General features: G+C 49.6%; 1 protein-coding gene across 1 annotated transcript in view; it reads left to right on the forward strand.

The window, feature by feature from the left end:
* The window catches only part of ASIC4 (acid sensing ion channel subunit family member 4), a 1,267,902-nt gene that overhangs the window by 929,591 nt on the left and 323,691 nt on the right, over positions 1–14,620 (forward strand). The gene's annotated exons all lie outside the window — the stretch shown is intronic.

The raw sequence follows: 14,620 nt of genomic DNA on the forward strand, positions 1-14,620 counted from the left end.
CAGTGACTGGCAGTGGGGCAGTTCTTTAGTCACCTGCAGTGGGGCATTTCTTTAGTCACTGGCAGTGGGGCTGTTCTTCAGTCACTGGCAGTGGGGCAGTTCTTCAGTTAGTGGCAGTGGAGCAGTTCTTCAGTCACTGGCAGTGGAACAGTTCTTGAGACACTGGCAGTGGGGCAGTTCTTCAGTTAGTGGCAGTGGGGCAGTTCTTCGGTTAGTGGCAGTGGGGCAGTTCTTCAGTTAGTGGCAGTGGAGCAGTTCTTCAGTCACTGGCAGTGGAACAGTTCTTCAGTCACTGGCAGTCGAGCAGTTCTTCAGTCACTGGCAGTGGAACAGTTCTTCAGTCACTGGCAGTGGGGCAGTTCTTCGGTCACTGTCAGTGGAGCCGTTCTTCAGTCAGCAGCAGTGTGGCAGTTCTTCAGTCACCGGCAGTGCGGCAGTTCTTCAGTCAGCGACAGTGCCGCAGTTCTTCAGTAAGAGTCGTTTCTGCCTCAGCAGCAGGTTTGTCGCCTGGCAGTGAAGCGAAGCCTTGCTTCGGGACTGAGCACTTTATCCTTTTAGCTCCACAATGTCTTGGCAGAGAAGGCTCCAGCTCCAGCTTTGCTGCTGACTCTGTGAGCAGGCTAATCCCTTCCCCCTTGAGGACCTGGCAGATAACAGTCCATCCTCAGCCCAGGCTGCCTCCCGCTGGACTCTCTTTCTGGCAGATAAGCTCTCCTCTCCAGGGATGGACCATGAATCCTCACATTATTTCCTTTTAATTCAGATTTTTTCACAGAGAAGAAAGACAATGTAGAATACACGGACACCGCGGGGCGCCTGCTTTGTTTTGCTGTAGGCACAGCACAGTATTACTGTCAGGAGGCACATATTCGGTTTTGGCCGGTTCTCTTCCTTCTGCCGTGGCCGGCGTGGGTTGTGGTGGGAGGAAATTTGAGTGGTTTCCAATAGATGTTTTGTGAGACTGGAGAGACACAGGTGTCCATAAGAATGTACTAAAAGTAGTGAGCCCTCAGGATGGCCACCCAGGGTCCATCTTGTGGCACAGGCATCTACAATAGTTATTTTGGAGTAGCGATCCATAAGCGAAGGCCACCTGGGGTGGCACCATCAGTCTGTTACACTACACCTCTACACTTTAGGGCCACTTACACGCACTCACCTAAACAGCAAGGATTAAAAGATCTCCGCCAAAGAGCCCCGGTTTCGGGTGCCCGTCAGTTATTGCAGCGCCGACCCGACGAGGAGCATGCCCAATGATGAAGCATGACACCCAGCCGGGTGTGTGAGGGCACTAAACCCGAAAGGAGGAATTCCCCATCGTCCTTCCTGGTAGTTAGTAAATTTCACTTCCTCCCCATTCACTTTTAGTCCCCTTAGGAGCTGCATACTCCGTTTTGATCGTGTAACTTGGGCACGTATGCTGGACCTCATAAAAGCCCCTCTAATTGTCTCCCCTTTTTGAAAGCAGCCTTAAGTGAAACCCCGCTGCTGGGATTCCAGAGAGTGCACTGTGGCCTCTCCCCACGTCGCAAGGAGCGGTGTGGAGGGTTAAGGGAGGATGAAACAGGTGAGTCGGGAAGTAGTGGTAAGCCATAGGATTTCGGGAAGGTTTTCTGGAAGGCCCGGGGTGAGAAAAACGCAGAATGAGGAGGAAAATGAGAGAAAAAGTGACGAAAGTTAAGAGGAGTGAGTGCAGCGGCTTGTGTGCTGGACAAGCGGGCAGACCCGGACTGGGAACCAAAACCGACCCCGGCAAAGTGCTCGTCCGGCCCCCGGGGGAGGTCTGAGCTCTTTGCCGGGGCCGGTTTTCGGCCGATTTTGTTGCGGGCCGATTTTGCAGCTATGCTGCATAAACGGCCTCTAACAAAACCGGCCCTCAGGGGAACAAAACCGGCCCCCACCCTTGCGGCGCACCGGGGGATTGCCCGGTGCCCGCAACGCCAGTCCGGGCCTGCAAGCGGGGGGTAGGTGGGAATAGGGGTGGCAGGGGGAGACATTTCAAAAGTAATTTTTTTTAAACTTACCTGCAGCCGCCCACGTCTCTTTCTTCTGCTCCTCTTCTCCCGGTGGCACAATTCCCAGAATGCCATGCAGCCGTGAGAGCAGCTTCAGGATTGGTCGGAGCGCCCTCGATTTGTGCTTCTGGACTGACTGGGAGTCTGTGTCTGCTCTGTCCAACCCAGCTGCATTGCTGCGTTGCTGCGTTGCTGCGTTGCTGAGAACGTTCACTGCGCATGACGGTTTGGCCGGCTAGAGACATGCGCAGTGAAGGGATTGCACTTACCACTGCCCTCAGTGCCGGTCACCTCTTAGGCCCCGCCCCCCCCAAGGTTCGGCAAGAAAGCAGAAATAAAATCAAACAAGTGTTTATTATACATTTATTTCCCCTTTCCTTCCATTTTTTTGGGGGAGCCGCTGCTGAAAGACGCAGAGAACGAGAGGGGGTCATGGAAGAAGAACAGTCACAGAAGCATATTTTACATATATTTTTCATAACACACATGAAAATGTTCTCATATTTCTTTTACCTTAAAATGCTTGTTTTTCTTTACTTTGTATTTTTGTAAAATTACAGTCTGTATGGTACACTTGGAGCGCGGCGTTGACCTCCCGGCTCAAACCCGAGGTTCTGTGCTTAAAAAAATCCAATTTTCGACGGGTGACGAGTTGACAGGAGCCGCGGTTCGTTCCCGGGCTTCCGAGGCGCCGGAAACGAGCGCAGACAGCCAGAAAGCGGCGCTTCATATCTGGGAAATGAGTTTGCCATCACTGCGGCTTCGCTGCAAGATTCCCTCTGACACGAGCTCGAGGGGCGCGCGGCGCCACTGTGCAGCAGCGCCTCGCAGAGATGTCTCCAGGGGCCAGTCTAGGCGCTTTGGGTGCAACCGAAAATATATAATTTAAACGTGCATTCCGAGAGTATGTAAAGGGTAAACGGCAGAGGCGAGAGAAGCTGTCAAGGGTAAAGAGACAGAGGTTTAATGCTGAATTTCTGGTCACACTAAGTCTCAGCGTCTGAATAATGCGCTGCTGATTGTTGAATTCTTTGGGGGTTTCTTATTTTTGTTCTTGTCATAATCGCGCCGTAGACAATCCAGACACTTCAGACTCACTCATTGAGCGTGAGTCTCACCACTAGGAACACTGTCTCACTCTTGAACAGTTTCAATGACCTCTTGGAGTTCTAGATAGAAAGCGTGACCTGTATGTTAACATTAAATCGTAAAAGTGTTCCAACAATCCCAGTTCTCATTTCTGCAGAAATTCTGACGCATCTGTTGGAGAAAAATGACGCATTGTTGGAGTTTGTCACAAAAGTGACGCAACTCCAGCAATGCGCCAGAAAACGTAGGTAGGTGCTATGTAAAATGCCCTGCGTCAATCCTTACGCCTGGTCTGAGCAGGCGTAGGGATTTTGACGCAGTGAAGGCGTAGAGTGACGCAGTGAAATCTTGTAAATTTCACTGCGCCAGTTCTACGTGGCTTTTGCGGGGGAACGCCCACCCTGCATGCATTATACCTGGCGCAGGTATAATGTGACGCAGGGCTTTACAATGTGACGCATCTCCCTAGAAGTGTCACGTTGTAAATGGGCCGCAACTTCTACGCCGCTGCTGCGTCACAAAAGTGATGCAACAGCAGCGCAAAAGTGACGCAAGAGGCTTATAAATCTGACTCATAGTGCAGGCATCATTCATTGCACAGCGCACAGCTGACTGTATGTTGAAATATCGACTCCAGAATATGGTGCTACCTGTACACATATGTGGACTCCATCAATCAGTCAGTCAGTAGGTGTAAGGCGCTGCTTATCACCCGTGAGGGTATCCTGCCGCTGGGTTCCTGGGCTGAGTTGAAAAGCCAGGTTTTGAGTCTCTTCCTGAAGTTTGTCAGCGAGGGTGATGCTCGCAGGGGGAGGGCCGTCCAGGACGTGGCGGCGAGGTGGAAGAAGGAGCGGCCTCGGTTGTCGCTATGGGGGATGCACAGTGCCTGTGCGAGAGTGAATGATGCAAAGCGTCGGTTTCTGGATGTCTGGTGAAAGTTCAGGCGGTGGTCCATGTATGCTGTTCCGTGGCTGTGCAGGACTTTGTAGGCGTGTGTCCATAACCTGAACCTGTACTTACAGATATGCACTTACCTCCTCGATATTGGGTCCTCAGTCTCTTTCCATGATATTCCAGAGTGGATATTGAGGTGGAATACTGGCACTGCGATTAGACAAAGCACCGACACAAATCGAGTGGGGTGAGCTGTGGGGCGCTTGACCCTTTACACTGGTCAGTGTCGGGAGCAAGTACGCCAGGGTACGCGAGAGTCACGGACAGGTTGAATTTTAAGGTAGATACAGGATGTACAGTTGCTTCGAGCTCCTTTCCGACCTGTGGGGGAGGGCAGGAGGGATACTCTACCTCATTTATAAATTAATTACTATTTATTAAACACCTTTAACTGTCAAACATTTTAACACAAATAATGATTAAAAAAGAATATAAATAAAATAGAATAAAATATATACTGATCTTAACCTAATTCCAAAGAACCAAAAATAGTTTCCCAGCCCTCATACAGCAGCCAGAAATCCTGGACCCTGCAGGTGGCATCACAGAGCGCAGTGTGTGCTCATAAATGCAGAAGGATTGCAACCTTGTTCCCTTTGGGTTTCAAGTCTAGGAAGGGCTGGACTTTAAGTGTTGCAGATGGTGCCTGAGCCTCACAAACATTAGTTGAGATAACCAGGGTTGTTGGGTTGACCGCCTTGCAGGTGACACATCAAGTTGTGAAATTAAGACATGCTTGGAGTGAGCAGTGTTGCTCTAATACTTTGGTTGTGAGTTATGCAAATGTATTTCTTTTCTCCACTAGTGAGGTGGGCCGTGGCATGCCAGAGTGCAGTTAAGCGGCGTAGAGTGGTTGACACACCAATCACAAGAGTGGTCCTTCTGCCTCTATAGGGAAGGATGAGGGCCCAGCCAGCAGCTGGAAAGATACATCAGGAAGGGAGATCTTGTATAAAAGGCTCCTCTGGCATCAATCCCCAGCAGACTTCCAACTTTGAGCTGAATGTTGGTGCAAACGCGGAAAGGAAGGGTCTGGTGGAAACAGAAGGTCCCATCTGAGATCCATGAATGAATCTCAACGAAGGAAGCTTGGCCATGAAGGAACACTAGCTCGCTTTCAAAAGGATGCTACATGTGCTTAGGATGTCAGCTTCCTGAGGTGGAGTAGAGTGACGTCAGAGGGAGGGTGTGCAGAACCACCCTGGACTCCATGTACCAGGTGGAGAAGCGTGGCTCAATGGTTAGAGCGGCAGACCCTCATGCAGAGGTCTGGCCCGGGACCAGGGTTCAATCCCCGCATCGGCGGTTCTTGGACTCAATCTCCCCGGACCTGATAATTCTCGCCTCGGTGCCTATTCTAATCATGGGTCCCACTCTGTGACTCTGGGCAATAGCTTGCTTAATCTCCACAACGGCCCAGCAGTGCTGGGATGCTGGGCTTCACCTTGGGGGTGCCCAGGAGTGGACACCTCGCAGGGAAAGCCAGGATGGGTTCCACAGCGGTATGAATACAGCGCTACGAGGCCTCCGGGTAGAAGTGCGCTATATAAATACAAACACATTTACACATTTAGGTGAACATTGTGAACAAGGGAATGGAGCTTTGGAGCCTGCAGGATGACGAGGGGTTGGGTGGGGCGAGATGTTTACATCTGCACAGACTGCCTAGAATGAGGAGAACCATCTCAGGATGTATGTTCGACACTCATTCATGTCAGCAGCTTCTGCTGATCAATATTATTGGCTGCTGAGAGGAGAGGGCGCAGGCTTGGGTGTCCTCTGCTGTCTCCGGAGATGCTGTTCCCCCTCCACTGTGGGTGGAGAGCTCTCGGGAAAGTTTACCACAGACCACGGCTGCCCCTGTGACTCTGCAGGGAGTGACCCTCAAGGAGAGGTGGGTGATAGATCAGTGACTGGCAGCTCATGAGGGTCTCGCCAAGGTGAGTTACCTCACCAGTTTCAGACTGGAATCGAATTTGCCAGCTGCAAAGAAGAATTGACAATATTGAAGATTTATAGCTTCAGATGAATAAGAGCGTTTGATGAAAGCGGAACGGTGAATGTCTCATTTGTGACGCCCTTCAGAGTTGATAACGCCGGAGACTCTTTCCAGTGTTAGCATTAGATATATACGTCTAAGGTGGTGGATGCTGTAGAGTCGTAAGGTTGTACTGCTGTAAGTGAAGTCGTTAATATTAATGGCAGAATAATTCTATTGAACATGATGTATATTTGCAGGAGACCTGATCATTGATGCAGGGGTTTGCTTTCCTGCAGTGTTTCATGCATTGATTGGTTTCCAGGGTGTATTTTGAGCTATGAAAATAGCGTTAAATGCCAGAAGTGAATTGGGAAGTCCTACTCTAAGTGCACATTCATTGAGCACGAGCGACTCCTCGTGCGTTATTCATGTTCTGTTGGGTTTAGCGCTTTTTCTTAGTGCAAAATTGATCCTTGCATCCATTTTGGAAGCAAGAGGGCATTTGTGCACTAAAAAATAGCAATAAATGTTGAATTACTCTTCTTGCATAATTTTGCAGTAACTTGCAGAATTTCTGAGCAATTCCGCATGATTGCATGACACAGAATTATGCAAGCTATGTTCATCCCCAATCATCAATTAGTCAATGATTTACGGAACTCTGATAGTGAGATGGAAGTCTGGAGGTGTAGCGGGAGATCATTCCACGTCTTACTACGATGAAGGAGCGTCCACAGGCTCTGCAACAGTAGATGGGGGGATGAAAGCAAGCACAGGGGAGGGGGCGTGGAGGTGCCTGGTGAGCTGGTGGACGCTCAAGCCATGGTTGATGTTGATGGAGCCGCAGTTGCGGAGGGCTGTGTATGCATGGGCTAGTAGCTTCACCTCTTCTGCACTGGCAGCCAGTAATGTTCCTTGGGGTGAGGGGTGCGGTGGGTTCGATGCGAGAGGTTGAGGACGAGTCTGGCGGCTGCGTTCTGCATGACCTGGAGTCTATGGTGGAGGCGAGCTGCGATTCCACTGTAGAGAGTGTTGCCACAGTCCAGTCGGCTGGTGACGAGGCTGTGAGTGATGGTGCATCTTGAGCTCTGTGGGAGCTATTTGAAGATCTTAAGCAGCATGTGAAGGTTGAAGAAGCAGGAAGAGGACATGGCATAGACCGGGGATTTCATGGTTAGCTTGCTATCCAGGGTGATGCTGAGGTTTTCTGCATGGTCAAACGGGGTCGGTGCTGAGCCCAGTTCTGCATACAGGAATCGTCCGAGGGGAAGTGTTTGTTCCTGAATATCAGCACCTTCGTTTTATCCGTGTCACACTTCAGGCAGTTGCTCCTCATCCAGTTGGCGATGCCAGTCATGCATTTGTGGATATTGGTCCTGGTGGTGCTGGAGTCCTCAGTGAGGGAGAGGATAAGTTGCAGGTCATTGGTGTATGAGATTTTGTTGAGCCCGTGTGATCTAACGATTTCAGCCAGTGGGGACATGTAGGTGTTTAAGAGTGTGGGGCTGAGAGATGAGCCTTGTGGTACACCACATATTATTTCTTTAGATTCAGAGGTGAATGTGCAGGTGGACTTTCTGCGCTCTTCCGGTGAGGCAGGAGGTGATCCGTTAGAGAGTGGCTGCTTGGATGCCGATGCTGTGTAGCCTTGTGATGAGCGTGTGGTGGGAGACCGTGTCGAATACTGCCGATAGGTCGAGGACGATTAGTGCCACTGTTTCTCCGTGGTCGAGGAGGGTTAGATGTCATGGGTGGCCCTGATCAGTGCTGTCTCGGTGCTGTGGTTGATGCAAAAGATGGATTGGGAGGAGTTGAGAAGGTGGTGGTGTTCCAGATGCTTTGTGAGTTGTTGGTTGAGGCCTTTTCAAGGAATTTAGCAGGGAATGCGAGCAGAGAGATGAGCCAGAAGTTGCTGAGTTTCTTTGGGGTCTGCAGAAGGTTTCTTTGGTGGTGCTTCGACCGCAGCATGGTTCCCATCCTTGGGGTAGGTGCTAGTGGTTATACATGAGTTGAATAGGGAGGTGAGTTTTCAGCTGAGCTTGGTGTCTCCTAGTTTGAAGATGTGGTGCAGGCATGGGTCGGTCAGGGCACCTCAGTAGACCGTGTTCATAGTGGAGGTGGTTTGCTGGGAGGTGAGTTGATTCCATGTGATTAGTCGTTTACTTTTGGTGGTTACGGGGTGGATGAGTTGGTTGAAGATGGCGGTGGGTGTGGGATGGGGTACGAAGGCACTAAAGTCTTGTCTCGCATGAACTGTGGGATCATAAGCAGCCAAGACGTGTTTCTCCAGAAAAGAGCATCAAAGGCAACTAAGCCTAGTGTCTCCTGTGGAGGCTTCATCGGTACCCAAGGCTTGTCTCTTCTGAAGAGATCCTTAAAGGCACCCAGATCGTGTTTCTCCTGAAGAGGACCTCACAATCACCCAAAACATGTGTCTCCTGAAGAAGGTCCCCTCTGCAGTCAAGTTTTGTCTCTCCTGAACAGGGCCTCACCGGGATCCAACTCTTGTCTCTCCTGAGGAGGGCTTCATGGTAACCAAGGCTTGTCTCTCCTGAGGAGGGCTTCATGGTAACCAAGGCTTGTCTCTGTTGAAGATGACCTCCTTGGCGCTTAAGTTTTGACTCTCTAGAAGGCTTCTAAGTGCCTACAACCTGTTGATCTTGGGTTTCTGGGCACAGTGTTTCTCGGTGTCTTTAGTTTATGTCTGTGCTATTGAGGGCCCTCTCTCTCTACCAACAGGGTATGTGTCACGCTCCTGGTGTGGTCCTTTGACACACTTGGGCTAACATGCATGAAAGGCACTTGAAGGTTTCTGATCTGATGAACCAATTGTACTTCCTGATGCTCAGCTGTTTCTGTCTCTTTTGAGAATGCACCAACCCTCACCCCTTGTCCTTGGATTCTCCTCTTGGTCGTCATGGTTCTCAGGGCTTCTGGTAAAGTTGTAGTAGCCTTACGCAGTTTCGGCACCACCTTGGTTTCTTTTCATTCCTTCCCTTCCTCGGGAATTACTCGTCTCAGTCTCTGGCGTAAGACTGAACCATGGACACTTGGGAGATTCTCCAAGTAGACAACATCCATTGAAGGCTGGTAGGGTTGTCCAGGCTTGAAATGGAATAATGGAAGTGCAGGTACTCTGTAAAAGAGTACCTGCTTATTTCTGAGAAGTGCCATTACTCTTCATGTAAAAGTATAGCCTTTCTCTTGAAAAGTGCCGGTACTCTCTCTCTCAAAATAAAAAAGTGCTGATACTTCATACCCAGGGCTCGAGTCGGGGTACCACGCGGGTGGACGGCGTCCCCCCACTTATTTTACCGGGTGGACGCCGTCCCCTCTGCCAAACAGCTGGACTTGCTCTTTGGCCTCTCTGGGACGAGATCGGAGCGCACCTTTCGTGACGCCACTTCCTGTCGTGAGACTCGTGATGTCACTTCCGGTGACAGCGTCCCCCCACTTCTCTTTTTAGGACTCGTGCTCTGTTCATACCGAACAGCACCAGCTCATTTAAAGCACTAGGGCAGATACTATCAAACACGGGTCCATGGTTCACGCGGCTTTGGAATATAGAAAGCCCAGTTCAAGCACCCTTTAGAACTTTAGGCGCCTTCTTCGCACTTATCTTCTGCTTTTAGACTCTCTTCGATTCGAGACAATTTCCACTCTTACAATCGGCGCCGTGAGTGAAAGGAAGACGAGAGGCGAGGCTTTGAAAGAGTTCATTCAGCCTTGTCCTAGTGAAGCCGCCTCTCCTCGGAGTGAAAGGGGCCGCGGCCAGCAGACAAAGGCCACTATCAGCCGAGACAAGACGCAGCCGCGCGCCCGGGGCGCCGTCCCAGGCGCCCGCATCATTCCATATTCAAATCGGCTTTAACACATTGGGTAAAATATCTCTCTCTCTATCTCACCCGGCGCCTCTTTCACATTGAAATCACCGCCGCTTGTCCTAATGGGTTTAACTCTTGTAACGGGTCTGCTTCCTCGGCTGCCAGAAAGACCGGCACGGGCGGAGGCAGGCTACGGACTTCGGGACTTATGAACAAGCCCCTTGCGTCACTTTTGTGTCATTTTTCCCATGTTAAAAACATACATGCCAATAGACCGGATTCAGGAGGGAGACTACCAATTTTTCAAGCCAAAAATGGCTTTATTTCAGCTGTATCCCGCCTGAAACTGCATTTTCTACAATAGAAGTCAATAGGGCATTTTCAGTCTCCTGATGTTTTATTTTAAATCTCCCACGTCCCTAACCTCAAATGTTGGCATGTAGGGTTAAAAATTATGCAAAAGTGGTACAAGGGCCTTGTAAATAAGCCCTGAGGTGTATATATCTGGTGAGTACCTGAGCGCTGGAGGGCTCCCGGGCAGAGCAGGGCTGCCGAGGAGCACACGGCTCAGCATGGACCCTGGCTGCGTCGGCTCCTGCCCAGACACCCGTTCACTCAGTTCTTTGAAAAGTATTTACAAAATTTGGACCAGGGACCGGGCGACCTAAGGAGGCCCCGGTATGATCCCCGAAAGCCAGCGTACTGAAAAGCATTGACAAAGCAGAGAGGCCTGGCGGCTCTTTGTACGTTTCTGACCAGGTTCAGCTTTTCAAAATGACAGTTCGTGAGAGACAGAAAGCAGAAAAGGACAGATATACAGCGAGTAAACAGGACAGTTTTTGGTGCAGGTGTTAAGTGAAGGCAGACGAATGCTGTACTGTTGTGCAAGTGTTCGTTGTAAACATGTAACACAGACAATAATGGCTTAAAACACCTAAGCTAAAAATCTGTGCTTAGTATAGTGTGCGCCCTACTGTTATTTTGCCTCTTCTGTCATTGTATCTACATATGTAACACAACAAGTAATGTTATACCTGCAACAAGCCAGAACTATTGGCTTTGTCAATGGTTGTTAGTTGCATAAAATAAAAAGCAGCAATCATGACTTCCTTGAATATAATATTGAAAATGCATCAGTTCTAAAATATCAAGGCCCAATCGGTTCGCAAACGCCGAAATTCGCAGAATTTCGGCGTTTGCGAACTCATTTTCGCAAAATGGTACGTATGAAAGAATTTGGGTGCAAAATAAGGAATCGCAAAATTTGCCATTCCTTATTTTGCGATTGCATTTAAGGAATCGCAAATTTAGCGATTACTTAAATGCAATGTATTAAGCAAAAAAAATTCCAAAATGCCCTTAAGGAATCGCAAATTACCACCAACTTCTAGTTGGTGGTAAGTTGCGATTTCCTTGAAAAATGCACATTTCAGCATTTTTCGAAGTGCCATGTGACGCACATACATGCCCTTAGGGCATGTATGTGCACCACATGTGCACCCATGCTTATTTCAGGGGTGCAACAGGGTGTCCTTTGGACACCTCTGCACCCTTGAAATTATTCTCAATTCGAGATTAGCAAATTGCGAATCGCAAATTGAGAAAAAATTCCCACTCCTTCCTATGGGCTTCCTGGCCCATAGAAATGAATGGGAAAGTATTCCTTAATTGCGAATTCACAATTTGCGAATTCGCAATTAAGGAATATCAAGAAATCGCAAACAAATGTGTTTTTCTTGATACATACCATTTTGCGATTCTGAAATAGCAATTTCTTAAAAATCCCTATTACAGAATCGCAAATTAGTTTCTTGATACATATGGCCCTCAAACCTGTTTTTTTTTTAAAACTTCTTTTACCAGCTTCTTTTCTTGAACTGGATTCTCATGTAGCAGCATTGGTGTTTTTGCAAATTTCTTCTGTATGACAGAATGCCCTGCCCTAGATCGAGGCTGAAGGAAGCCAGCCCATGCTGTGCCAGCCCAGACTGACCCATTGTCATTCTGAATGTGGCAATCAGTCGCAGACAAAATGGCAATGGGCAGGGTGGGGCTGCTGTGGTGCTCAGAGGAGTGTGAGGTGGCCCCATCAGGGTGCTGAGGCTTCATGCAGGGAACCGTGCTGTTCCCTGCAAAGCCCAAAATTACAGACAAAAGGCGTCAATAAAAGGGATCCTCATGGACAACGGGCGCGAGGTCCAAATTACGGACAGTCTGTGAAATTTACAGACGGTTGGTCACCCTAACAATAAAGCGGCGTTGTCATTCTGCTTCTTGAGCTTAGTGTCAGCGAACACAGTCTATGACGTCACACTATATAAACCTGTTTGGGGTCTATTTCATCCGGGTTAGACACTGTTTACGGTGTCGTTCATGTGAATCCCGTTTTCATTGCCTTATCTTTAGAGCGGCTGCCGTAGGTGAGGTGGATTCTAGCCAGACCTAGTTGCTGGTGTCAACGCATCTACTCACTGTCGTTCATGGATGGGATGAGCTCGCAGCCTAGGATTGAGTAATGCATCTTCCGTGCAGACCTAAAGATTGTTGTGCTTTGGTGGGCTCACGGACTATGGGTTAGTAATGCATCTTCCAGCCAGACCTACAGATTGTCATCCTTGAGAGGGTAGGTCTCACATCCTATGGGGTAGTAATGCATCTCCCGGCCAGACGTACAGATTGTTGTCCCTGGGTAGGCTCACAGTCTAGGGTTGAGTAATGCATCTCCCGGACAGACCTACAGATTGTTGTCCTTGGGTGCGCTCACAGTCTAGGGTTGAGTAATGCATCTTCCGGCCAGACCTACAGATTGTTGTCCCTGGATGGGCTCACAGGATCCGGTTGAGTAATGCATCTTCTGGACAGATCTACAGATTGTTGTAGCCGGGTGGGCTCGCAGTCTAGGGTTGAGTAATGCATCTTCTAGCTAAACCTACAGATTGTTGTCCCTGGGTGGGCTCACAGGATCCGGTTGAGTAATGCATCTCCCGACCAGACCTACAGATTGTTGTCCCTGGGTGGGCTCACAGTCTAGGGTTGAGTAATGCATCTCCCGGCCAGACCTACAGATTGTTGTCCCTGGGTGGGCTCACAGTCTAGGGTTGATTAATGCATCTTCCGGCCAGACCTACAGATTGTTGTCCCTGGGTGGGCTCACAGTCTAGGGTTGATTAATGCATCTTCCGGCCAGACCTACAGATTGTTGTCCCTGGGTGGGCTCACAGTCTAGGGTTGATTAATACATCTTCCGGCCAGACCTACAGATTGTTGTCCCTGGGTGGGCTCACAGTCTCCGGTTGAGTGATGCATCTTCCAGCCAGACCTACAGATTGTTGTCCCTGGGTGGGCTCACAGTCTCGGGTTGAGTAATGCATCTCCCGGCCAGACCTACAGATTGTTGTCCCTGGGTGGGCTCACAGTCTCGGGTTGAGTAATGCATCTCCCGGCCAGACCTACAGACTGTCATCCTTGGGTGGGTGGGCTCACAGTCTCGGGTTGAGTAATGCATCTTCTAGCTAAACCAACAGATTATTGTCTCTTAGTCGGCTCACAGGCTAGGGTTGAGTAATGCATCTTTCAGTAGACCTTCAGACTGTCATCCTTGGGTGGGCTCACAGTTTCGGGTTGAGTAATGCATCTTCCAGACAGATCTACAGATTGTCGCACCTGTGTGGGCTCACAGTTTAAGGTTGGGTAATGCATCTTCCGGCCAGACCTACATACTGTCATCCTTGGGTGGGTGGGTGGGCTCACAGTCTCGGGTTGAGTAATGCATCTTCCAACCAGACCCACAGATTGTTGTCCTTGGCTGGGCTCACAGCCTAGGCTTTAGTAATGTATCTTCCAGCCAGACCTACAGATTGTCATCATTGGGTGGGTTCACGGTCTAGGGGTTGGTAATGTATCTTCCAGCCAGACTTACAGACTGTTGTCCCTGGGTGGTCTCATGCCCTGGGCTTTAATAATTCATCTTCCAGCCAGACCTAAAGATTGTTCTCCTTGGGTGGTCTCACGGCCTGAGCTTTAGTAATACATCTTTCAGCCAGACCTACAGATTAGTGTCCCTGGGTGGGCTCAAGGCCTTTGGGCTAGTACTACATGTCACAGCCAGACCTACAGATTTTCGTTCTTGGGGAGGGGGTCTCACATCCTGCAGTTGAGTAATGCATCTTCCAGCCAGACCTAAAGATTGTCATCTTTGGGTGGGCTCACAACCTAGGGGTTAGTAATGCATCTTCCAGCCAGACATACATATTGTTGTCCCTGGGTGAGCTCATGGTCTAGGGGTTAAAAATGCATCTTCCAGCCAGACCCACAGATTGTTTTCCTTGGGTGGGCTCACAGCTTGGGGGTTAGTAATGCATCTTCCAGCCAGACCTAAAGATTGTCATCCATGGGTGGGCTTATGACCTAGGGGTTAGTAGTGCATCATCCAGCCAGACCTACAGATTGTTGTCCTCGGGTGGATTCACATCCTAGGGGTTAGTAATGCATCTTCAGCCAGACCCACAGATTGTCCGTGGGTGGGCTCACGATCGAGGGATTAGTAATGCATCTTCCAGCCAATTAGAACATTTGTAAAGCACACTACTCACCTTTGAGGGTTTCAAGGCGCTGGGGGGGAGGGGTGTTACTACTGCTCAAATAACTAGGTCTTGAGAAGCCTCCTGAAGGTTAGTAGGTCCTGGGTCTTGCGTAGGAGGATGGGGAGGGTGTTCCAGGTCTTGGCGACGAGGTGGGAGAACGATCTGCCGCCAGTG

This window comes from Lissotriton helveticus, chromosome 3_1 (assembly GCF_964261635.1).
Source record: "Lissotriton helveticus chromosome 3_1, aLisHel1.1, whole genome shotgun sequence".
Taxonomy (NCBI): Eukaryota; Metazoa; Chordata; class Amphibia; order Caudata; family Salamandridae; genus Lissotriton; species Lissotriton helveticus.